Consider the following 26,121-nt stretch of genomic DNA (forward strand, 5'->3'; position numbering starts at 1 on the left):
ACGTTGAAAAAGCTTTTGACACTGTCTGGCACCAAGGGCTCAAGTACAAACTCTGCACTAGCTTTAACCTGCCTCTCACTATTCGTAAACTCCTCTGCAACTTCCTAGATGGCCGTACCATGAGAATAAAATTCCTAGGCTGTTACTCTGACTACTTCACACTAAATGCCGGAGTACCCCAGGGATCTGTCCTCTCCCCTACCCTCTACATTTTATACACTAACGACATTCCAACACCTGTATACCACAACTCCATCACACTAGCCTATGCAGACGACATTACACAACTTATCACTCATGCCAATATAGATACACTCACACACAAAACACAAAATGAGGTTGACAGGATAGCCATCTGGGAACAAAAATGGAGGATCAAAACCAATGCAGCTAAATCCAGCATTACGTATTTTAACTACAGGAAACGTGATCCTCCATTACCTGTCGAGCTCAGAACAGCTGACACCCGCACTTACATCCCCATCACACAATCTGTCACTGTCCTTGGCGTTAATCTTGACTACCTTCTTCGTTTACACGGACACATTCACTCAAGGCATGCAATAGCTAGTAACTCCCTTGCGGGCCTCTACAAGCTGAAACATGCCTCTCAACGCACCAAACTACACCTCTACAAATCACTAATACGTCCTCTGATAACTTACTCTCCTCTAGCCCTCTCTCTTGCAGCAAACACAAACTTGTAAAGTAAAAGGACACAAGTGCAACTAATGTGACATTTTATTGTGGCAACGTTTCGCTCTCCAGGAGCTTTATCAAGCCATTGGCTTGATAAAGCTCCTGGCTTGATAAAGCTCCTGGAGAGCGAAACGTTGCCACAATAAAATGTCACATTAGTTGCACTTGTGTCCTTTTACTTTACATATTGTCGGTAAATCTACCAACTTTATTACAAAAAACAAACTTTCTTAAACTGCAGCGTGTCCAGAACAAGGCGCTGCGCTGGGTGCCTGATGTCAGATGGGAGGACTTCGCCACAAGCGAGTCTCTCTATGCCCAATTAGACATCCCTGCGCTGAATCTGTACTGGAAGACGCTCAGTGACAGACAGATAGACAAACTTGAGACACGACATGACTACTGGGCCACTCTCCTTGACGAAGACATTCGCAGACCCACAAACCAACACAACCTTTTCTACTCCTTGCATGATCCTGCTCCTAACCCTATTTACAAATAACCTTGGATTCGCTGACAGGTACCTTCTATGACAGGTACCATTCTCTGACCCACGTTCGCCTTAGCATGGCTTAGTTCTACACTCCTCTCTAGCGCTAAACGTCGCATGTCCCTTCCTCCCCGCTCACCCCACCGGAGTCCCAACAGAAGAGCCTGAATTTCTCTTCTCAATATCTGTCCCACGATCGCCTTCGCTGCTGGGTTAAGCCCTGGCTCTATTTCTACGACTAAGAACACTCCTCTCCAGCACTATTCTTCGTCTGTCCCGTCTTCCCCGCTCATCCCATTTGGGATCTTACCTGAACTTTCGTTCGTTCGTTCGTTCTGTGTATGTTAGAAGTGATCAAGGTACTAGTAAGCAAACATTTCATAACGTCCTAGTGTTTGCTTACCTACCTCTTTAAACCAGGATAAATGATAAATTGAGTTACCTAAACATGGATATACAATCTGAGTGATGTATGACTCTCAGTGTATATACACTGAGAAGTATTTGACTTTCAGTGTACATAAAATGAAAGTTATTTAAGGTACTAACGTGTTCTTGACAGGTGGTGAATAGGTGACATGTGCCCTTAATGATGTTTGTGTTGTGAGTCCTGAGTCACACTGAGGACTCACAACACTGTGTGCTTCACTAACACTGCTTCACTAACACTGCTTCACTAACACTGCTTCACTAACACTGCTTCACTCATACTCACAAAACAGTCATGTTTAACACGTGGAAATATTCTTGAAATCTATGATGTCACATTCGTTGGCCAGAGAAGCCAAGTGTCAGTATAGTGCCTCACCCTGTGAGTCAACATAGAGGCAGTATTGGGTACAACCTCACCCTGTGAGCCAACTTAGAGGAAGTATTGGGTACTGCCTCACCCTGTGAGTCAACATAGAGGCAGTATTGGGTACAACCTCACCCTGTGAGCCAACTTAGAGGAAGTATTGGGTACTGCCTCACCCTGTGAGTCAACATAGAGGCAGTATTGGGTACAACCTCACCCTGTGAGCCAACTTAGAGGAAGTATTGGGTACTGCCTCACCCTGTGAGTCAACATAGAGGCACTGCCTCACCCTGTGAGCCAACTTAGAGGAAGTATAGGCAGTATTGGGAGGCAGTATTGGGGGTACTTAGAGGAAGTATTGGGCCTCACCCCAACATGTGGGTACAACCTCAGTGAGCCAACAACCCATAGAGGCAGTATTGGGTACTGCCTCACCCTGTGAGTCAAGATACAACATACAACATACATTATATAACATACAACAGCAGTGTGGCTTACTTCCATCTAAGTTCTGACGTCCTCCTCCAGGATGCAACCCACAAATTAACTCTTTCATATCTATTTACAGGTAAGGAATGAGGGCAGTAGGTGTAAGGGGGCCTGCCCATACGCCCTGGGATTGAACCTGGTTGCTTCTGCTGTGAACCGACAGTTCCAGCACAGCCCACGCCATAGTTTTGAGAAAGGAGGAGGCAGGTATGATTCTTGAAAACAGATAAATAAGAGGATAAGACATGAGAAGAGAGAGAGAGAGGGAGAGAGAGAGAGAGGAGGGAGAGAGGAAGGTAGAGTGTGGCCAGCAGCACCAACTGTGTTTCAGTGCTCCTCACGCCGTCCTGGGGTGTTGACTTGTGTTACTTTCTTCCCCTGGGGCGCTGACTTGTGTTACTATCTTCCCCTGGGATGTTGACTCGTGTTACTTTCTTCCCCTGGAGCGCTGACTTGTGTTATTTTCCTATTTAGGAATGGTGAAGTGTGCGTCACTGCTGTACACTGTCCTGGCTACTGATACACTGTCCCAGGTACTGATACACTGTTCCAGGTGCTGATACACTGTCCTGGCTACTGATGCACTGTCCCAGGTACTGATACACTGTCGCAGGTGCTGGTACACTGTCCCAGGTGCTCATACACCGTCCTGGGTGCTGATACACTGTCCTGGCTACTGATACACTGTCTTAGGTGCTGATACACTGTCTCAGGTGCTGATACACTGTCCCAGGTGCTGATACACTGTCTCAGATGCTGATACACTGTCCCAGGTGCTGATACACTGTCCCAGGTGCTCATACACCGTCCTGGGTGCTGATACACTGTCCTGGCTACTGATATACTATCCTGGGTACCGATACATTGTCCTGGCTACTGACACACTGTCTTAGGTGCTGATACACTGTCTTAGGTGCTGATACACTGTCTCAGGTGCTGATACACTGTCTCAGGTGCTGATACACTGTCTCAGGTGCTGATACACTGTCTCAGGTGCTGATACACTGTCTCAGGTGCTGATACACTGTCTCAGGTGCTGATACACTGTCTCAGGTGCTGATACACTGTCTCAGGTGCTGATACACTGTCCCACGTGCTCATACACTGCCCCAGGTGCTGGTACACTGCCTCAGGTGCTGGTACACTGCCCCAGGTGCTGATACACTGTCTCAGGTGCTGATACACTGTCTCAGGTGCTGATACACTGTCTCAGGTGCTGATACACTGTCTTAGGTGCTGATACACTGTCTCAGGTGCTGATACACTGTCCCACGTGCTCATACACTGCCCCAGGTGCTGGTACACTGCCCCAGGTGCTGGTACACTGCCCCAGGTGCTGATACACTGTCTCAGGTGCTGGTACACTGCCCCAGGTGCTGGTACTCTGCCCCAGGTGCTGGTACACTGCCCCAGGTGCTGGTACACTGTCTCAGGTGCTGGTACACTGCCTCAGGTGCTGGTACACTGCCCCAGGTGCTGGTACACTGCTCCAGGTGCTGGTACACTGTCCTGTATACACTGCCTGACCATAACACTGCCTCATTATGTGATGCTACAGTAATGATCAACTGTGGATTAATAAGGTTAATTATTACACTCTGATGAAGGTTATTTAATGATTTGAATACCTTAATGACCCTAGTGAACGAAGGAAGGAGAGAGAGAGAGAGAGAGAGAGAGAGAGAGAGAGAGAGAGAGAGAGAGAGAGAGAGAGAGAGAGAGAGAGAGAGAGAGAGAGAAAGAGGACTTCTTCACTGGTCGTGGATAATTCTGAGGGGGTAGTGTCCAGCTGGTTGTTGCGTTTGAGAAGAGTGCCAGCTGTGTAGTGGCACTGATTGTGTGTGTCACTACCTGCACCTTGCAGTGTCAGCAGTGTAGTGGCACTGATCGTGTGAGTGTCACCACCTGCACCTTGCAGTGCCAGCGGTGTAGTGGCACTGATCGTGTGAGTGCCACCACCTGCACCTTGCAGTGCCAGATGTGTAGTTACCCATGATAACTGCGAGGGTTAATAATCCAGGATAACCAAAGAAACCCACCCAGTGTGCTTATATCCAGTGTTGCACCCCAGGATGCCACCCACACCAGTCACCTAACAGTCAGGTGACTGTGTACTGCTAGATGAGCAGGTGAAGGAGACATCGGGAGACTTGAGTATGCTTCTCCGCCTGTGGCCAGGAATGAGCCCGGGTGAGTTGGTTGCCAACCGAGGACGCTACCACTGAGCTACCCTATTACAGCAGCATCTGTAAGACACAGCGACAAAACGCTACCGTTAACAGGGTAAGTGATCTATACTTCCCCGTTAACAGTTGTGCTCATAAATATACATATAAACACGAGTATATATATATATATATATATATATATATATATATATATATATATATATATATATATATATATATATATATATATATATATATATACCTGGAGAGGGTGTCGGGGATCAACGCCCCCGCGGCCCGGTCTGTGACCAGGCCTCATGGTGGACCAGGGTCTGATCAACCAGGCTGTTCCTGTTGGCCGCACGCAACCAGACGTACGAACCACAGCCAGGTTGGTCAGATGCTGACTTTAGGTGCCTAACTTGAAGACAGCCAGAGGTCTATTGGTAATCCCCCTTATGTATGCTGAGAGGCAGTTGAGCAGTTTTGGGCCCCTGACACTTATTGTGTTGTCTCTTACCGTCCTAGTGACACCCCTGCTTTTCACTGGGGTAATGTTGCATCATCTGCCAAGTCTTTTGCTTTCATAGGGAGTGATTTTCGTATGCAAGTTTGGTACTAATCCCTCTCACCTAATTGTACTCACCTAATTGTGGTTGCAGGGGTCGAGAGTCAGCTCCTGGCCCCGCCTCTTCACTGATCGCTACTAGGTCCTCTCTCTCTCTCCCCTCTCTCTCTCTCTCTCTCTCTCTCTCTCTCTCTCTCTCTCTCTCTCTCTCTCTCTCTCTCTCTCTCTCTCTCTCTGCTTCCTGAGCTTTGTCATACCTCGTCTTAAAGCTATGTATGATTCCTGCCTCCACTACATCACTTGCTAGGCTATTCCACTTCCTGACAACTCTGTGACTGAAGAAATACTTCCTAACATCCCTGTGACTCGTCTGAGTCTTCAGCTTCCAATTGTGACCCTTTGTTTCTGTGTCCCCTCTCTGGAACATCCTGTCTCTGTCCACCTTGTCTATTCCACGCATTATTTTGTATGTTGTTATCATGTCTCCCCTGACCCTCCTGTTCTCCAATGTCGTCAGTCCGATTTCCCTCCACCATTCTTCATAGGACATTCCCCTGGGCTCTGGAACTAGCCTTGTTGCAAACCTTTGTACTTTCTCTAATTTCTTGACTTGCTTGACAAGGTGTGAGTTCCAAACTGGTGCTGCATACTCCAATATGGGCCTGACGTACACGGTGTACAGTGTCTTGAACGATTCCTTACTAAGGTATTGGAACGCTATTCTCAGGTTTGCCAGGCGCCCATAAGCTGCAGCAGTTATCTGGTTGATGTGTGCCTCCGGAGACATGCTCGGTGTTATGGTCACCCCAAGATCTTTCTCCTTGAGTTAGGTTTGCAGCCTTTGTCCACCTAGCCTATACTCTATCTGCAGTCTTCTTTGCCCTTCCCCAATCTCCATGACTTTGCATTTGGCGGGGTTGAAATCGAGAAGTCAGTTGCTGGACCACGTGTCCAGCCTGTCCAGGTCTATTTGTAGTCCTGCCTGATCCTCATCCTCTAGGATTTTCCAAGTGTATATAATCATATATCTTTCCCGCCTGCGTTCTAGGGAGTACAGGTTTAGGAACCTCATACGTTCCCAGTAATTGAGGTGTTTTATCTCCGTTATGCGCGCCGTGAAGGTTCTCTGTACATTTTCTAGGTCAGCAATTTCACCTGCCTTGAAAGGTGCTGTTAGTGTGCAGCAATATTCCAGCCTAGATAGAACAAGCGACCTGAAGAGTGCCATCATGAGCTTGGCCTCCCTAGTTTTGAAGGTTCTCATTATCCATCCTGTCATTTTTCTAGCAGCTGCGATTGATACAATGTTATGGTCCTTGAAGGTGAGATCTTCTGACATGATCACACCCAGGTCTTTGACGTTAGTTTTTCGCTCTATTGTGTGGCTGGAATTTGTTTTATACTCCAATATAGTTTTAATTTCCTCACGTTTTCCAAATCGGAGTGATTGAAATTTCTCATCACTGAACTTCATATTGTTTTCTGCGGCCCATTGAAAGATTTGGTTGACGTCCGCCTGGAGCCTTGCAGTGTCTGCAATGTCCGCCTGGAGCCTTGCAGTGTCTGCAATGTCCGCCTGGAGCCTTGCAGTGTCTGCAATGTCCGCCTGGAGCCTTGCAGTGTCTGCAATGTCCGCCTGGAGCCTTACAGTGTCTGCAATGTCCGCCTGGAGCCTTGCAGTGTCTGCAATGTCCGCCTGGAGCATTGCAGTGTCTGCAATGTCCGCCTGGAGCCTTGCAGTGTCTGCAATGTCCGCCTGGAGCCTTGCAGTGTCTGCAATGTCCGCCTGGAGCCTTGCAGTGTCTGCAATGGAAGACACTGTCATGCAGATTCGGGTGTCATCTGCAAAGGAAGACACGGTGCTGTGGCTGACATCCTTGTCTATGTCAGTTATGAGGATGAGAAACAAGATGGGAGCGAGTACTGTGCCTTGTGGAACAGAGCTTTTCACCGTAGCCGCCTCAGACTTTACTCTGTTGACTACTACTCTTTGTGTTCTGTTTGTGAGGAAATTATAGATCCATCTACCGACTTTTCCTGTTATTCCTTTATCACTCATTTTGTGCGCTGTAAGTAAAACTGGTCAATTAGCAAGAACTCATTTAACATTAAGTCCTTTCTAAAATTTTCTCTTACACGTTTAAAGATACACTTTTTTCATTTATGTTAATGTAAAAATTAATAATTTTATACCATAAGAACCTTAGAAAACTGGCCTAACCTTATTGAAACAAGCTCAATTTAATTTAGCATAATCTAAATATATTTTAGATAACTTTACAATAATTTAATAATAAACAAACACATTGAAATTTTTTTTTCGTTAGGCTCAGAATGATTTTTGCGAAATTATTGCATATACGAGTTTTCGCTTGAATTTTCGGCAAGAAGAGCGTTGCTATTTAAGCTAAAATCACAAATTTTACCTATTCGCCACCAGGCTTCCCAGCTTATGCGGCATTTGTGGCCGAGTGGATAAGAGCGCTGCCTGGGAATCTTGTCCGTCTCAGTAGCAGTATCGAGTCCTGCTGACTGCGATCTTTCTTTGTATATACCCGCTTGTTTCTGCGTGGTGCATTGATATTATCACACTATTCCCACCAAGGCATACTTTCACCCTCAGTCACTCCATCACTGTCTTGCCAGAAGTGTGCTTTACACTACAGTTTTTAAACTGCAACATATATATATATATATATATATATATATATATATATATATATATATATATATATATATATATATATATAGAGAGAGAGAGAGAGAGAGAGAGAGAGAGAGAGAGAGAGAGAGAGAGAGAGAGGTAGTGATAATAACCTAGAATATTCATATATTCTGACCAGCGTCATGACCAAAAGTGGTCTCAGACCACTGTAGATATTAGGTTAAATTATTCCAGGTCCGGAATTAATATTTATATTTCTCGTTGGATTATTAATAATACAGAATGTGAAATATATTATACTGGAATATAGCTGCAAGACCAGGACCAGTGTGTTGTATCCTAGGTGGAAGACCAGGACCAGTGTGTTGTATCCTAGCTGCAAGACCAGGACCAGTGTGTTGTATCCTAGCTGCAAGACCAGGACCAGTGTGTTGTATCCTAGCTGCAAGACCAGGACCAGTGTGTTGTATCCTAGCTGCAAGACCAGGACCAGTGTGTTGTATCCTAGGTGCAAGACCAGGACCAGTGTGTTGTACCTTAGGTGCAAGACCAGGACCAGTGTGTTGTATCCTAGGTGCAAGACCAGGACCAGTGTGTTGTACCTTAGGTGCAAGACCAGGACCAGTGTGTTGTATCTTAGGTGCAAGACCAGGACCAGTGTGTTGTATCTTAGGTGGAAGACCAGGACCAGTGTGTTGTATCCTAGGTGGAAGACCAGGACCAGTGTGTTGTACCTTAGGTGCAAGACCAGGACCAGTGTGTTGTATCTTAGGTGCAAGACCAGGACCAGTGTGTTGTATCTTAGGTGCAAGACCAGGACCAGTGTGTTGTATCCTAGGTGCAATACCAAGACCAGTGTGTTGTACCTTAGGTGCAGGACCAGTGTGTTGTATCCTAGGTGCAATACCAAGACCAGTGTGTTGTACCTTAGGTGCAGGACCTGGCCAGTGTGTCGTACCTTAGATGCAGGACCTGGCCAGTGTGTCGTACCTTAGATGCAGGACCTGGCCAGTGTGTCGTACTTTAGATGCAGGACCTGGCCAGTGTGTCGTACCTTAGATGCAGGACCTGGCCAGTGTGTCGTACTTTAGATGCAGGACCTGGCCAGTGTGTCGTACTTTAGATGCAGGACCTGGCCAGTGTGTCGTACCTTAGATGCAGGACCTGGCCAGTGTGTCGTACTTTAGATGCAGGACCTGGCCAGTGTGACGTACCTTAGCTGCACTCTGTGTACGGTGTCTGCCTACACTCCCTCTCTACCTCTTATTGTGTTCATGGAGAAGCCCTAAGCTGTCAGGGGTCACCACCTTTACAAAAGTGGTATCTGTTGCCTTGAGTAACCTGCTGAGTACTTCCTACATCTCTCCAGTATCATCAGTACTCACCTATATGTGCTTGCAAGGGTCGAGTCACAGCTCCTGGCCTTTCCCTGTGAGTGCCACAAGTAGATGCTCGGTTTACGGTCTCTCAGTGGTCTGAAAGAAAGATCATAGTGTCAGTAGTCTGAGATGTTTTAATCTTGGAGCGAGGTCCATCTGGATCACCTGTACCACCTGGACCAACTGGACCACCTGGACCACCTGGGCCACCTGGACCAACTGGACCAACTGGACCACCTGGACCACCTGGACCAACTGGACCACCTGGACCAACTGGACCACCTGGACCAACTGGACCAACTGGACCAACTGGACCAACTGGACCACCTGGACCAACTGGACCACCTGGACCAACTGGACCACCTGGACCAACTGGACCACCTGGACCACCTGGACCAACTGAACCACCTGGACTAACTGGACCACCTGGACCAACTGGACCACCTGGACCAACTGGACCAACTGGACCAACTGGACCACCTGGACCACCTGGACCACCTGGCCCAACTGGACCACCTGGACCAACTGGACCACCTGGACCAACTGGACCAACTGGACCACCTGGACCAACTGGACCACCTGGACCAACTGGACCAACTGGACCACCTGGACCACCTGGACCAACTGGATCACCTGGACCAACTGGACCAACTGGACCACCTGGCCCAACTGGACCACCTGGACCAACTGGACCACCTGGACCAACTGGACCAACTGGACCACCTGCACCAACTGGACCAACTGGACCAACTGGACCACCTGGACCACCTGGACCACCTGGACCAACTGGATCACCTGGACCACCTGGACCAACTGGACCACCTGGACCACCTGGACCAACTGGACCACCTGGACCACCTGGACCAACTGGACCAACTAAACCACCTGGACCAACTGGACCACCTGGACCAAATGGACCAACTGGACCAACTGGACCACCTGGACCACCTGGACCACCTGGCCAAACTGGACCACTTGGACCAACTGGACCACCTGGACTAACTGGACCAACTGGACCACCTGGACCACCTGGACCAACTGGACCACCTGGACCAACTGGACCACCTGGACCAACTGTACCACCTGGACCACCTGGACCAACTGGACCACCTGAACCATCTGGACCAACTGGACCACCTGGACCACCTGGACCATCTGGACCAACTGGACCACCTGGACCAACTGGACCAGCTGGACCACCTAGGCCACCTGGACCAACTGGACCAACTGGACCATCTGGACCAACTGGACCACCTGGACCAACTGGACCACCTGGACCACCTGGACCACTTGGACCAACTGGATCACCTGGACCACCTGGACCAACTGTACCACCTGGACCAACTGGACCAACTGGACCAACTGGACCATCTGGACCAACTGGAGCACCTGGACCACCTGGACCAACTGGACCACCTGGACCAACTGGACCACCTGGACCAACTGGACCACCTGGACCACCTGGACCAAGTGGACCAACTGGACCACCTGGAAGAACTGGACCACCTGGACCACCTGGACCACCTGAACCACCTGGACCACCTGGACCACCTGGACCAACTGGACCAACTGGACCAACTGGACCACCTGGACCACCTGGACCAACTGGGCCACCTGGACTCATACACAACTTTTTTGTTGTTAAAGCTGAACCTGTTTAAATTTATTTAATTAAAGTTCTATTACTTTCAATATTTACAAATGTACACACACACACACACACACACACACACACACACACACACACACACACACCGTGGGTCCGTGGGGTGCAGACGTGGGTAACAAGGCTCCGAGAACCTTAGCGTTGTAAGGCGAGCAATAACAGCTAGCAGTAATCAGTGGTAGTGGAACGTCAGTGAACAATACTACGAGTGATAATTAAAGTTATTAGCTAAAAAAAGTGAGAGGAAAGCTGAAATCAAAATATTTCAAAGCACAAACCGTTGGGAGTCTTAGGCGCTGTTGCCACATTGGCAGCGGTAGGCCTGAAGGAGTGACGTCACGACAAGTTGTGTGCCATTATACATATAAAGTGAAGTGTGTATAATGTGAAGTGTATACTATCATCAGTGAAGAGTGAAATCACGTGAGGAAGCGGGATGTATGAGAATATATGGTTATAAACATCACGGGTGAAGGATCTCCAAAATAGGGATTTAAGGCCTACGTACGACGACTTCATCATCAGCAGCTGGCAACTTGTCACCGCACCATTGAGCGCAAGTTTCATTCGCCTATTTGTGGTTTGCATGTTGAAGGCCCTGGCTGGCCTTGCATACTGTTTGATACTGGTCACTCATTCCTGCAAGCTATTACCAGAATTAGAATAGAAATAGCATAGACATAGTGAATATAGTGTTGACAAGTGTGAGAAGGTAGAGTCCAGTGAGGAGTAGAGTAGTATTAATTCCAGTAGTTATTAGCAGTAAGAATACTTAGGAAGCTAGGAAGTCCTCTCCCAATGTGAACATGGAACAGGATAATAACCAGCAATAATTGATACTTAAATCCAGACACACACACACACAAGGCAAGTAACTTACTATAAGCTAGGTGGTGGGACAAGCTTTTAAGGGCAACATTGTAAGACGGTGCAAGGGTCAAGTCCCAGGAGGGTTGTGGTCAGGTCACAAGAAGTTTCAGCCAGTCATTACACCGCACAAGACACCTCTCACACACACACACACACTCACACACACACAGGGGTAGGGCAGTGTTACTACCAGTAGTTATTAGCAGTAAGAATACTTAGGAAGGTAGGAAGTCCTCTCTCAATGTGAACAAGGAATATGATAATAACCAGCAACAATTAATACGTAAATTCAGAAAGGGCAATAAGTGGAGAGAGTAGCATAATTGGGAAAGATAAATGAGACTAAATTTGTGCCTACACGACGGATCTTTCAACCACACCACCTACTCCCCCCTAACCATCCCTCCCTCACACACAAGCACACACACACAAGGGTAGACACTCATAGAAGCTCTAGGCCCTAGTAGCAAGTTCCGCTTTTTATAACCCAGAATTACTGGTATGTGTTAGCAGTATCTCCCCCTCACACCTCCCCCATACACACGAACACACACATATACACACATACACACACCTGCACTAGGACAATATGGTAACTAGGTGAATACACACACACACACACACACACATGCACATACACACACACACACACACACACACACACACACACACACACACACAAACACACACACACACACACACACACACCACCACTTGACACAAACACTTGACACAAACACGTACCCCCCCTCCCCTAACCACCTCTCCCCCTTCCCTAACCACCTCACCTTAGCCACCTACCCCTCCCCCAAACCACCTAACCCCTCCCCAAACCATCTAACCCCCCAACTACCTCCCTCCAAACACAATCCTCCCCCTCCCCCATAACCATCCATCCCCTCTCTCTCTCAAACATGTACTCCCCCCTCCCCTATCCACCTCTCCCCCTTCCCTAACCACCTAACCCTAGTCACCTACCCGTCCCCCAAACCATCTAACCCCCTCCCCCAACTATCTCTACCCCTCCAATAACCATCCTCCCCCTCCCTCATAACCATCCATCGCCTCTCCTCCTAACCATCTATTCCCCTCCCCCTAAATACCCATCCCCCCTTCTGTGGAGCAACGGGGGAACCTAGAACCAGAATGAGGACAAGGGGCTTCAAGGACGAATCTGGGAGGGAGGAATGGGAGGCAGAGCTCAAAAAAAGGGAGGAAGACTGGGGAAGGAGACTAGATGAGCTGGAAAGGAAGATGGAAGAGAGGTTAGCAGCAGAATGCAGAAGGTGGAAGCAACAGGCCACAGCAGCAGAAATCAAGATAGAGAGATTAGAAGAGGAGCTGAGACATCTGAAACAGCATAGAGACAAAGATATTACAGAAGTAGCATCGGTAATGGCTACATCAGACACAGACAACAGGTCTGTAGGGAGCATGGAAACTAAACTGTATGCAGAGGTCCTGTCAAACCCACATGGGGCCAAAACAAAGACAGAGAGCACACTAGGACAGAATGAGAGGTTGGAAGACATTGAAGGAATGAAGACATGTGCAGGGACCATACCAGATACCTGTGGGGGCCAGGAACAGGTGAGCAGGAAGGACAAACCAAGAAGCATAGGGGCCATAACTAGGGAAGGGACTGAAGGAAGGAACACTCCACGGGAAGGAACTAAAACACATCAGAGGATGCAATGGGAGTCACAGTGGGAGGTGGAAAGGGAGAGATCCGTGTTTGTCTATGGGCTAGACGAAGCTAAAGGGGAAACTTATGATGAAAGAAAGCAGGAGAAGAAAAAAGCAATTGAAGACATCATGAAGGTGATAGGCGAGGGGGAAATGACCAAGGTGGCAAATTTTCGGAGAATCGGGTGGTTCACAAAGAAAAGGAATCGGCCTCTCAAAGTAATTTTCAAGGCAGAATCAACCCGAACCATGATCCTACAGGAGAAAGGACGGCTGAGAGGCAAGCAGGAGTTCCGGAGTGTGTACCTCGATCGAGACAGAACACAGGACGAAAGGAAGACGATGAAAGAGAGAGTTCAAAAACGAAAGGAGAAATGGTAGGAAATGAAAAAGGAGAGCAGAATAACCCAGGATCAAATGGAAGGACAAGCACACCCCCAGAAACACCTGCAGAAGGACTCCAGCCACGACACCCCCAAGGCAACTGAACAATCCAAACCAACCATCACACACTGATCCCTCTGTTCCCACCCCCCACACCAGAGTTACAGTATTAGAACATAGTTGAAGGTTTGGTACACAAATGCAGATGGATTAACGAATAAACATGAGGAATGGCAAGAAAGAATCAATGAGAAGTCCCCACACATCATAGCAGTTACAGAAACAAAACTCACTGAGACAATAACAGATGCAATCTTCTCACCAGGATACCAGATCATGAGGAAAGATAGAAGGGGCAGAGGGGGAGGTAGGGTTGCTCTGCTCATAAAAAACAGATGGAAATTCGAGAAAATGGAAGGCATAGATGAGATGGGAGAAAGAGACTACATAGTAGGTACGCTTCAGTCTGGGGAACACAAAGTGGTCATTGCAGTGATGTATAATGTACCACAGACCTGCAGGAAGCCAAGAGAGGAATATGAAGAGAGCAACAGAGCAATGGTGGACACACTTGCTGAGGTGGCAAGAAGAGCTCACTCCAGCAGAGCAAAGTTGCTGGTTATGGGGGATTTCAACCACAGGGAGATTGACTGGGAAAACCTGGAGCCACATGGGGGTCCCAAAACATGGAGAGCCAGGATGTTGGACGTGGTGCTGGAAAAGTTCATGCACCAACATGTTAAGGACACTACCAGAGTGAGAGGGGAGGATGAACCAGCAAGATTGGACCTTGTGTTCACCCTGGGCAGCTCAGACATTGAGGACATCAAGTATGAGAGTCCCCTAGGAGCTAGCGACCACGTGGTTCTGTGCTTTGAATACATAGTAGAGCTGCAAGTGGAGAGAATAACAGGAGTTGAATGGGAAAAGCCTGAGTATAAAAGAGGGGACTACATAGGGTTGAAGAACTTCCTGTGGGAGGTCCAGTGGGACAGAGAACTGGCAGGAAAACCAGTAAATGAAATGATGGAATATGTAACAACAAAATGCAAGGAGGCAGTGGAAAGGTTTATTCCCAAGGGCAACAGTAACAACGGGAAGACCAGAACGAGCCCCTGGTTTACCCGACGGTGTAAGGAGGCAAAAACAAAGTGCAATAGAGAATGGAAAAAGTACAGAAGGCAGAGAACACACGAAAATAGGGAGATCAGTCGCAGAGCCAGGAATGAGTATGCACTGGTAAGGAGGGAGGCCCAGCGACAGTATGAAAATGACACAGCATCGAGAATCAAGACTGACCCGAAACTGTTGTATAGCCACATCAGGAGGAAGACAACAGTCAAAGACCAGGTGATCAGATTAAGGACAGAAGGGGGAGAACTCACAAGAAATGATCAGGAGGTATGTGATGAGCTGAACAGGAGATTTAAGGAAGTTTTTACAGTAGAGACAGGAAGGGCTGTGGGAAGACAGCACAGAAGGGAACTTCAAGAGGGAATATACCAACAAGTGTTGGATGACATACGAACAACCGAGGAGGAGGCGAAGAAGCTCCTAAGTGACCTTGACACCTCAAAGGTGATGGGACCGGACAACATCTCCCCATGGGTCCTTAGAGAAGGAGCAGAGATGCTGTGTGTGTCTCTAACCACAATCTTCAACACATCCCTTGAAACTGGGCAACTACCTGAGAAATGGAAGACAGCTAATGTAGTCCCCATATTTAAGAAAGGAAACAGAAACGAGGCGCTAAACTACAGACCTGTGTCTCTGACGTGTATTGTGTGCAAAGTCATGGAGAAGATTATCAGGAGGAGAGTGGTCGAACACCTGGAAAGGAACAAGATTATAAATGAAAACCAGCATGGGTTCATGGAAGGCAAATTGTGTATCACAAACCTCCTGGAGTTTTATGACAAGGTAACAAAAGTAAGACACGAGAGAGAGGGGTGGATAGATTGCGCTTTTCTAGACTGCAGGAAGGCCTTTGACACAGTTCCCCACAAGAGATTAGTGCAGAAGCTGGAGGATCAGGTGCATGCAAAAGGGAGGGCACTGCAATGGATCAGGGAATACCTGACAGGGAGGCAGCAACGAGTCATGGTACGTGAAGAGGTATCACAGTGGGCGCCTGTGACGAGCGGGGTCCCACAGGGGTCAGTTCTAGGACCAGTGCTATTTTTGATATATGTGAACGACATGATGGAAGGAATAGACTCTGAAGTGTCCCTGTTCGCAGATGATGTGAAGTTGATGAGAAGAATAAAATCGGATGAGGATGAGGCAGGACTGCAAAGAGACCTGGACAGGCTGGACATGTGGTCCAGAAACTGGCTTCTCGAATTCAGTCCTGCCAAGTGCAAAGTCATGAAGATTGGGGAGGGGCAAAGAAGACCGCAGACAGAGTATAGGCTAGGTGGACAAAGACTACAGACCTCACTCAGGGAGAAAGACCTTTGGGTGACCATAACACCGAGCACGTCACCGGAGGCACACATCAACCAAATAACTGCTGCAGCATACGGGCTCCTGGCAAACCTGAGAATAGCGTTCCGATACCTAAATAAGGAATCGTTCAAGACACTGTACACTGTATATGTTAGGCCCATACTGGAGTATGCAGCACCAGTCTGGAACCCACACCTGGTCAAGCACGTCAAGAAGTTAGAGAAAGTACAAAGGTTTGCAACAAGGCTAGTCCCAGAGCTCAGGGGAATGTCGTACGAGGAAAGGTTGAGGGAAATCGGACTGACGACACTGGAGGACAGAAGGGTCAGGGGAGACATGATAACGACATACAAGATACTGCGGGGAATAGATAAGGTGGACAGAGATAGGATGTTCCAGAGAGGGGACACAGGAACAAGGGGTCACAACTGGAAGCTGAAGACTCAGACGAGTCACAGGGACGTTAGGAAGTATTTCTTCAGTCATAGAGTCGTCAGGAAGTGGAATAGCCTAGCAAGTGAAGTAGTGGAGGCAGGAACCATACATAGTTTTAAGAAGAGGTATGATAAAGCTCAGGAAGCAGAGAGAGAGAGAGAGAGGACCTAGTAGCAATCAGTGAAGAGGCGGGGCCAGGAGCTGAGTCTCGACCCCTGCAACCACAATTAGGTGAAGACAATTAGGTGAATACACTCACACACACACACACACACACACACACAGTCTAAGGTGCCAGAGACTACAAACCTCACTCAAGGAAAAAGATCTTGGGGTGAGTATAACACCAGGCACATCTGAAGCGCACATCAACCAAATAACTGCTGCAGCATATGGGCGCCTGGCAAACCTCAGAACAGCATTCCGACATCTTAATAAGGAATCGTTCAGGACCCTGTACACCGTGTACGTTAGGCCCATATTGGAGTATGCGGCACCAGTTTGGAACCCACACCTAGCCAAGCATATAAAGAAACTAGAGAAAGTGCAAAGGTTTATAACAAGACTAGTCCCAGAGCTAAGAGGTATGTCCTACGAGGAGAGGTTAAGGGAAATCAACCTGACGACACTGGAGGACAGGAGAGATAGGGGGGACATGATAACGACATACAAAATACAGAGAGGAATTGACAAGGTGGACAAAGACAGGATGTTCCAGAGATTGGACACAGTAACAAGGGGACACAGTTGGAAGCTGAAGACACAGATGAATCACAGGGATGTTAGGAAGTATTTCTTCAGCCACAGAGTTGTCAGGAAGTGGAATAGTTTGGGAAGCGATGTAGTGGAGGCAGGATCCATACATAGCTTTAAGCAGAGGTATGATAAAGCTCACGGCTCAGGGAGAGTGACCTAGTAGCGACCAGTGAAGAGGCGGGGCCAGGAGCTATGAATCGACCCCTGCAACCTCAACTAGGTGAGTACACACACACAGTGTGGATACATTCGTGTACTCCCGTGTACTAGCTAGAGTACAGACAGTAGAGGACAGGAAGAAGATAACAGTTATATTAAGTCCTGACTGCAACTATTATGGCATCAGTGTAAATCAATTTGGCGCCGTTTAACCCATTTTGACTCAGGTTTAAAAAATTTGGCGCCGGTCTAAACCATTTTGGCGCCGGTCTAAACCATTTTGGCGCCGGTCTAAACCATTTTGGCGCCGGTCTAAACCATTTTGGCGCCAGTTTAACCCATTTTCGTGAGTCTTTGTCGCCCGAAATCCAATTATCTTCCGATAGTCGAAAACTTTCGCTGGAATATCCTGTATCAACTTAATGGAGGGAGAGATGGAGGGAGGGAGAGAGGGAGGGAGAGAGGGAGAGAGGGAGGGAGAGAGGGAGAGAGGGAGAGAGGGAGAGAGAGAGGGAGAGAGAGGGAAGGAGGGTTGGAGAGAGGGAGGGAGGGAGACTTAGGTAGGGAGAGGTGATATATGTGGGGGTGAAAGAGAGAGAGGGGGATAATGAATTAAGGAGGAAGACAGGGAGAGTGAGGGTGAGAGAGTTAGAGAGGTAGAGAGGGGAAGAGGAAGGAAGAGAGAGAGAGAGAGAGAGAGAGACAGAGAGAGAGAGAGAGAGAGAGAGAGAGAGAGAGAGAGAGAGAGAGAGAGAGAGAGAGAGGAGAGTTGATCCTTGTCCATCCCCACACATCTACCATACTGTACAATGATCTACCATACTATACCATACTGTACCATGATCTACCATACTATACCATACTGTACCATGATCTACCATACTATACCATACTGTACCATGATCTACCATACTATACCATACTGTACCATGATTTACCATACTATAACATACTGTACCATGATCTACTATACAATACCATACTGTACCATGATCTACCATACAATACCATGCTCTACCATATTGTACCATGATCTACCATACTATATTATGCTGTACCATGATTTACCATACAGTACCATACTGCATCATGATCTACCATACAATACCATACTGCACCATGATCTACCATACTATACCATACTGTACCATGATGTACCATACTATACAATACTGTACCATGATCTACCATACAATACCATACTGAACCATGATCTATCATACAATACCATACTGAACCATGATCTATCATACAATACCATACTGTACCATGATCTACTATACAATACAATACTGTACCATGATCTACCATACAATACCATACTGTACCATGATCAACCATACTATACCATACTGTACCATGATTTACCATACTATACCATACTGTACCATGATCCACCATACTAAATCATACTGTACCATGATTTACCATACTATAACATACTGTACCATGATCTACCATACTATACCATGATCTACCATACAATACCATACTGTACCATGATCTACCATACTATATCATAGTGAACCATGATTTACCATACTATAACATACTGTACCATGATCTACCATACAATACCATACTGCACCATGATCTACCATACAGTACCATATTGTACCATGATCTACCATACTATATCATAGCGTACCATGATCTACTATACAATACCATACTGCACCATGATCTACCATACTATACCATGATCTACTATACAATACCATACTGTACCATGATCTACCATACTGTACCATGATCTACCATACAATACCATACTGTACCATGATTTACCATACTATACCATACTGTACCATGATCCACCATACTAAATCATACTGTACCATGATTTACCATACTATAACATACTGTACCATGATCTACCATACTATACCATGATCTACCATACAATACCATACTGTACCATGATCTACCATACTATATCATAGTGAACCATGATTTACCATACTATAACATACTGTACCATGATCTACCATACAATACCATACTGCACCATGATCTACCATACAGTACCATATTGTACCATGATCTACCATACTATATCATAGCGTACCATGATCTACTATACAATACCATACTGCACCATGATCTACCATACTATACCATGATCTACTATACAATACCATACTGTACCATGATCTACCATACTGTACCATGATCTACCATACAATACCATACTGTACCATGATTTACCATACTATATCATAGTGTACCATGATTTACCATACTATAACATACTGTACCATGATCTACCATACAATACCATACTGCACCATGATCTACCATACAGTACCATGATCTACCATACTAAATCATAGTGTACCATGATTTACCATACTATAACATACTGCACCATGATCCACCATACAATACCATACTGTACCATGATCTACCATACTAAATCATAGTGTACCATGATTTACCATACTATAACATACTGCACCATGATCTACCATACAATACCATACTGCACCATGATCTACCATACAGTACCATACTGTACCATGATCTACCATACTAAATCATAGTGTACCATAATTTACCATACTATAACATACTGCACCATGTGTTGCAACCCCTGAATGGGTTGCAATGATTAATATGTATTTATATAATTATTACCTTTTCATATAATTTTATATTGCTTATGTTTGTGATAATAGCTAAATCGTAAATGTATTGCTTTATATTGTTATTTGACTTAGTTATGTTGTTAGGTAGGATGTAACACATATATTATGTGCTCAAAGTTCAAGTCTTGATTGTCTAACTACTGTAATTATCGCTCTTTCTCGTTAGACTGCCGGCTTCTGTTGCTGAGCTGCAGCGACCCACTGAGCTATCACGTGATCGAGGGGGGGTGTCCTCACCTCGCCTGAAGTATTCAGTCTGGTCTAGACTCTCTTGGTGGTTGGACAGATTGTCTGTCTCATTATTGTTGTATGTTCTGTAGAACTCTGTTCACAGAACACTGTCGAGACTTAGTGATTTTCGACGTTGTACTGAGGTTGTGTGTCGCTTAGACACTCTGAGCAACTCAGGTCCTGAGCTGTAGCTTCTGACCTAACTTGTACTGGTATCTGTGTACTATCACAGTCGGTGATTTTCTTACGCTGAACTTAGATTCAGTAGTATGGGAGTTTGGTGACTTTTGTGGAGGATCTGCTGATGGTCCCTACTTAGTGTCTTTATATTATCTCCTTGTTCCTGACTCTGTGTCACTTTGCTTGTTATATTGCTATTGGGCTTAGCATTCTTTTTATTGTTCAAGCAGACTGTTCTGATTGCCAGTTGGTCAAGAAGTTAGTTTATTTGAGGACTTTGTCAGTCACTTGTTTAAGTCTAGTCGAGTCGTGAGACATAGCGAACTACTTAGAGCACTTACACACATACACACACTTATTTGTATTATTAAATGTTAATGTACCAGACGGTACTTAAGACTTATAAATGTGATATGTGCTTTCAGCACAATACTACTGTATACGAGAGAAGTGATTATTATTAATTTGTTTGAATTGATTAATTTAATTTAATTTGATGATATACCTCTAGACGATACTTAGTAAATTTATTAAATTTTAATTTCTCTAGTTAGTAGCCTACCAGTTGTAATCCTGAAGCACTATTGAATCATACTGAATTCTAATGGATAATTGGACCAGGATACTGACTAATTGTTACGAAAACCCAGTAACAGGCTGGATGCTAGAAGGGCAGTCCTTTCTAGTATTTACTGGAGATCTCTAAGCTTTTAGAATCGCGTTTTTTGTAACACCATGATCTACCATACAATACCATACTGTATCATAATCTACCATACAATACCATACTGTCCCATGATTTACCATACTATAACATACTGTACCATGATCTACCATACAATACCATACTGTATCATAATCTACCATACAATACCATACTGTACCATGATTTACCATACTATAACATACTGTACCATGATCTACCATACAATACCATACTGCACCATGATCTACCATACAATAACATACTGCACCATGATCTACCATACAATACCATACTGCACCATGATCTACCATACAATACCATACTGTAGCATGATCTACCATACAATACCATACTGCACCATGATCTACCATACAATACCATACTGCACCATGATCTACCATACAATACCATACTGCACCATGATCTACCATACAATACCATACTGCACCATGATCTACCATACAATAACATACTGCACCATGATCTACCATACAATACCATACTGCACCATGATCTACCATACAATACCATACTGTAGCATGATCTACCATACAATACCATACTGCACCATGATCTACCATACAATACCATACTGCACCATGATCTACCATACAATACCATACTGTAGCATGATCTACCATACAATACCATACTGCACCATGATCTACCATACAATACCATACTGCACCATGATCTACCATACAATACCATACTGCACCATGATCTACCATACAATACCATACTGCACCATGATCTACCATTGTTGCGTACAGGGCCACTACTTAAGCCTGTTCAGCACTTTCTTGCAACAAATAAACAAGATTGAATATCCTGTTCTAGATAAAATCATTCAAGGTTCAGTAGTCAACAATCACAATGTTTCTTTCCGGTTTTTTATTAAGTTTCTTAATAAACCATAGAAGGGTTTTATATTAAGTTTAAAAAGGTCGCACCATAAAACAGTACTCATGAAATTTACACTTAAGTTCACTTAAAAGATAATACACAGTATTATCTTGATTATAGTACTGAACGGCTCTAGTATCATAACACCTTCTCTTCACATAATAACACTTTACTTAACTCAATCCAAATGAGACAGAAGACGTAACACTTCAATAATAATTCACTCTTATTCAACTTTCATAATATACTAAGTGAGATTAGGAATATTTTACACTTAAAGGAATTTTGAGGCGAGTCTGTCTCCCATGACTTTTTCACCGTCCTCTTTGAACCAATACTGCTTAAATTCACTCCTAGCAGAGCTAGGGACAATCACCAGCGTCTCCAAAACAGCAACACACACTTCGTCCGAGACGTTTCTGTCAGATACCGTCCGAGGTACTGGAGGGTCACTAGGGAACCTCATGTGGGACCAGAAGTTTAAATCCAGGAATCAGGGAGCTTCCCTCACGAGAGGTGAGGAAGGTAAGAACTGAACTCTGAGGCTTTACCAGCCCACTTTGCCTCGGTCGGAGCAGGGGTCGAGCAGCTCAAAACACCTACTGGTGCTTGGCCAGGTCACCAGCAGGGGTCGAGCAGCTCAGAACACCTACTGGTGCTTGGCCAGGTCACCAGCAGGGGTCGAGCAGCTCAGAACACCTACTGGTGCTTGGCCAGGTCACCAGCAGGGGTCGAGCAGCTCAGAACACCTACTGGTGCTTGGCCAGGTCACCAGCAGGGGTCGAGCAGCTCAGAACACCTACTGGTGCTTGGCCAGGTCACCAGCAGGGGTCGAGCAGCTCAGAACACCTACTGGTGCTTGGCCAGGTCACCAGCAGGGGTCGAGCAGCTCAAAACACCTACTGGTGCTTGGCCAGGTCACCAGCAGGGGTCGAGCAGCTCAAAACACCTACTGGTGCTTGGCCAGGTCACCAGCAGGGGTCGAGCAGCTCAAAACACCTACTGGTGCTTGGCCAGGTCACCAGCAGGGGTCGAGCAGCTCAAAACACCTACTGGTGCTTGGCCAGGTCACCAGCAGGGGTCGAGCAGCTCAAAACACCTACTGGTGCTTGGCCAGGTCACCAGCAGGGGTCGAGCAGCTCAAAACACCTACTGGTGCTTGGCCAGGTCACCAGCAGGGGTCGAGCAGCTCAAAACACCTACTGGTGCTTGGCCAGGTCACCAGCAGGGGTCGAGCAGCTCAAAACACCTACTGGTGCTTGGCCAGGTCACCAGCAGGGGTCGAGCAGCTCAAAACACCTACTGGTGCTTGGCCAGGTCACCAGCAGGGGTCGAGCAGCTCAAAACACCTACTGGTGCTTGGCCAGGTCACCAGCAGGGGTCGAGCAGCTCAAAACACCTACTGGTGCTTGGCCAGGTCACCAGCAGTTGACACTAATTAAATGACCTACCTAAATACAAAGCTAAGTAATACGACCAGATAATATTATAAAGTCGAGTAAATCTATTTTAGCTACTCATGGAATTACTCCTGAATATAATATTAAGTGAAATAGCAAAAATAACATGTAATAGTATACCATTGTGATAATAAGAAGAAAATGAACAAAATGAACAAAAGGGTGTAACAACCATACAGTACCATACTGCACCATGATCTACCATACAGTACCATACTGCACCATGATCTACCATACAGTACCATACTGCACCATGATCTACCATACAGTACCATACTGCACCATGATCTACCATACAATACCATACTGCACCATGAACTACCATACAGTACCATACTGCACCATGAACTACCATACAATACCATACTGCACCATGATCTACCATACAGTACATACTGCACCATGATCTACCATACAGTACCATACTGCACCATGATATACCATGATACAGCTCCATCACTGACACAATAATAAGTACTTTAAACAATTTAAACTGTCATGTCAATTCGTCTTAGTCATAAAATTCCTCGATTTATATTTCCCACTGATAATAATATCCCTCCCTATGTTCCTTTAGCTGGTAACACTGTGTCAGGGGTACACCACCAGCTGGTAACACTGTGTCAGGGGTATACCACCTGCTGGTAACACTGTGTCAGGGGTACACCACCAGCTGGTAACACTGTGTCAGGGGTACACCACCAGCTGGTAACACTGTGTCAGGGGTACACCACCTGCTGGTAACACTGTGTCAGGGGTACACCACCAGCTGGTAACACTGTGTCAGGGGTACACCACCAGCTGGTAACACTGTGTCAGGGGTACACCACCAGCTGGTAACACTGTGTCAGGGGTACACCACCTGTTGGTAACACTGTGTCAGGGGTACACCACCTGCTGGTAACACTGTGTCAGGGGTACACCACCAGCTGGTAACACTGTGTCAGGGGTACACCACCAGCTGGTAACACTGTGTCAGGGGTACACCACCTGCTGGCAACACTGTGTCAGGGGTACACCACCAGCTGGTAACAGTGTGTCAGGGGTACACCACTAGCTGGTAACACTGTGTCAGGGGTACACCACCAGCTGGTAACACTGTGTCAGGGGTACACCACCAGCTGGTAACACTCTGTCAGGGGTACACCACCAGCTGGTAACACTGTGTCAGGGGTACACCACCAGCTGGTAACACTGTGTCAGGGGTACACCACCTGCTGGCAACACTGTGTCAGGGGTACACCACCAGCTGGTAACAGTGTGTCAGGGGTACACCACTAGCTGGTAACACTGTGTCAGGGGTACACCACCAGCTGGTAACACTGTGTCAGGGGTACACCACCAGCTGGTAACACTGTGTCAAGGGTACACCACCTGCTGGTAACACTGTGTCAGGGGTACACCACCTGCTGGTAACACTGTGTCAGGGGTACACCACCAGCTGGTAACACTGTGTCAGGGGTACACCACCAGCTGGTAACACTGTGTCAGGGGTACACCACCTGCTGGCAACACTGTGTCAGGGGTACACCACCAGCTGGCAACACTGTGTCAGGGGTACACCACCAGCTGGTAACACTGTGTCAGGGGTACACCACCAGCTGGTAACACTGTGTCAAGGGTACACCACCTGCTGGTAACACTGTGTCAGGGGTACACCACCAGCTGGTAACACTTTAATAATTCAGCTCTGAGCTGTGTGCTGTCGTACGTGTAGCACAACTGACTATTGCTAATAGTTGTGACATGACTCCTGTCTCCTCCTGTCTCCTCCTGTCTCCTCCTGTCTTATAGTTTCTTTGCTTCAAGAATTGTTTAGTTGTGAACCTCTGAATTTTCTTGTTCCTCTGTGCTGAGTTAGGTGTGGGTTCCACACTGGATCTGTATACTCGAGGATTGCTCTGCCGTATGTGGTATATGGAATCTTCAAGAGTTTTCTGTTTAGGGTGGTGAAGGTGGTGTTCACAGCTGGTGATGCTATACTGTTGCTGGTGAAGGTGGTGATCACAGCTGGTGATGTTATACTGTTGCTGTCTTTGTATCATCTGATTCATTCACTGTTAGTGGCCTGTTGCTGTTGTCTGTTGCTGTTGTCTGTGGCCTGATGCTGTTGCCTGGTGCCATTGTCTGTTGCCTGGTGCTGTTGTCTGTTTCCTGATGCTGTTGTCTGTTACCTGGTGCTACTGTCTGTTGTCTTGTGCTGTTATCTGTTGTCTGATGCTGTTGTCTGTTACCTGGTGGTGTTATGTGTTGCCTGGTGCTGTTGCCTGGTGCTGTTATCTGTTGCCTGGTGTTGTTGTCTGTTGTCTGGTGCTGTTATATGTTGCCTGGT

General features: G+C 46.5%; 1 protein-coding gene across 1 annotated transcript in view; it reads left to right on the plus strand.

Annotated features, from left to right (window-relative positions):
* The first annotated feature begins 2,767 nt into the window (after positions 1 to 2,767).
* LOC128693622 (serine-rich adhesin for platelets-like) overlaps positions 2,768 to 26,121 on the plus strand; it is a 59,322-nt gene continuing 35,968 nt past the window's right edge. The window contains exons 1-2 of the mRNA XM_070091069.1: positions 2,768 to 3,007; positions 4,546 to 4,757. The gene's annotated coding sequence lies outside the window, so the exon portion shown is untranslated. The remainder of the gene's footprint in view (positions 3,008 to 4,545; positions 4,758 to 26,121) is intronic.

This window comes from Cherax quadricarinatus, chromosome 34, assembly GCF_038502225.1.
Source record: "Cherax quadricarinatus isolate ZL_2023a chromosome 34, ASM3850222v1, whole genome shotgun sequence".
Lineage (NCBI taxonomy): Eukaryota > Metazoa > Arthropoda > Malacostraca > Decapoda > Parastacidae > Cherax > Cherax quadricarinatus.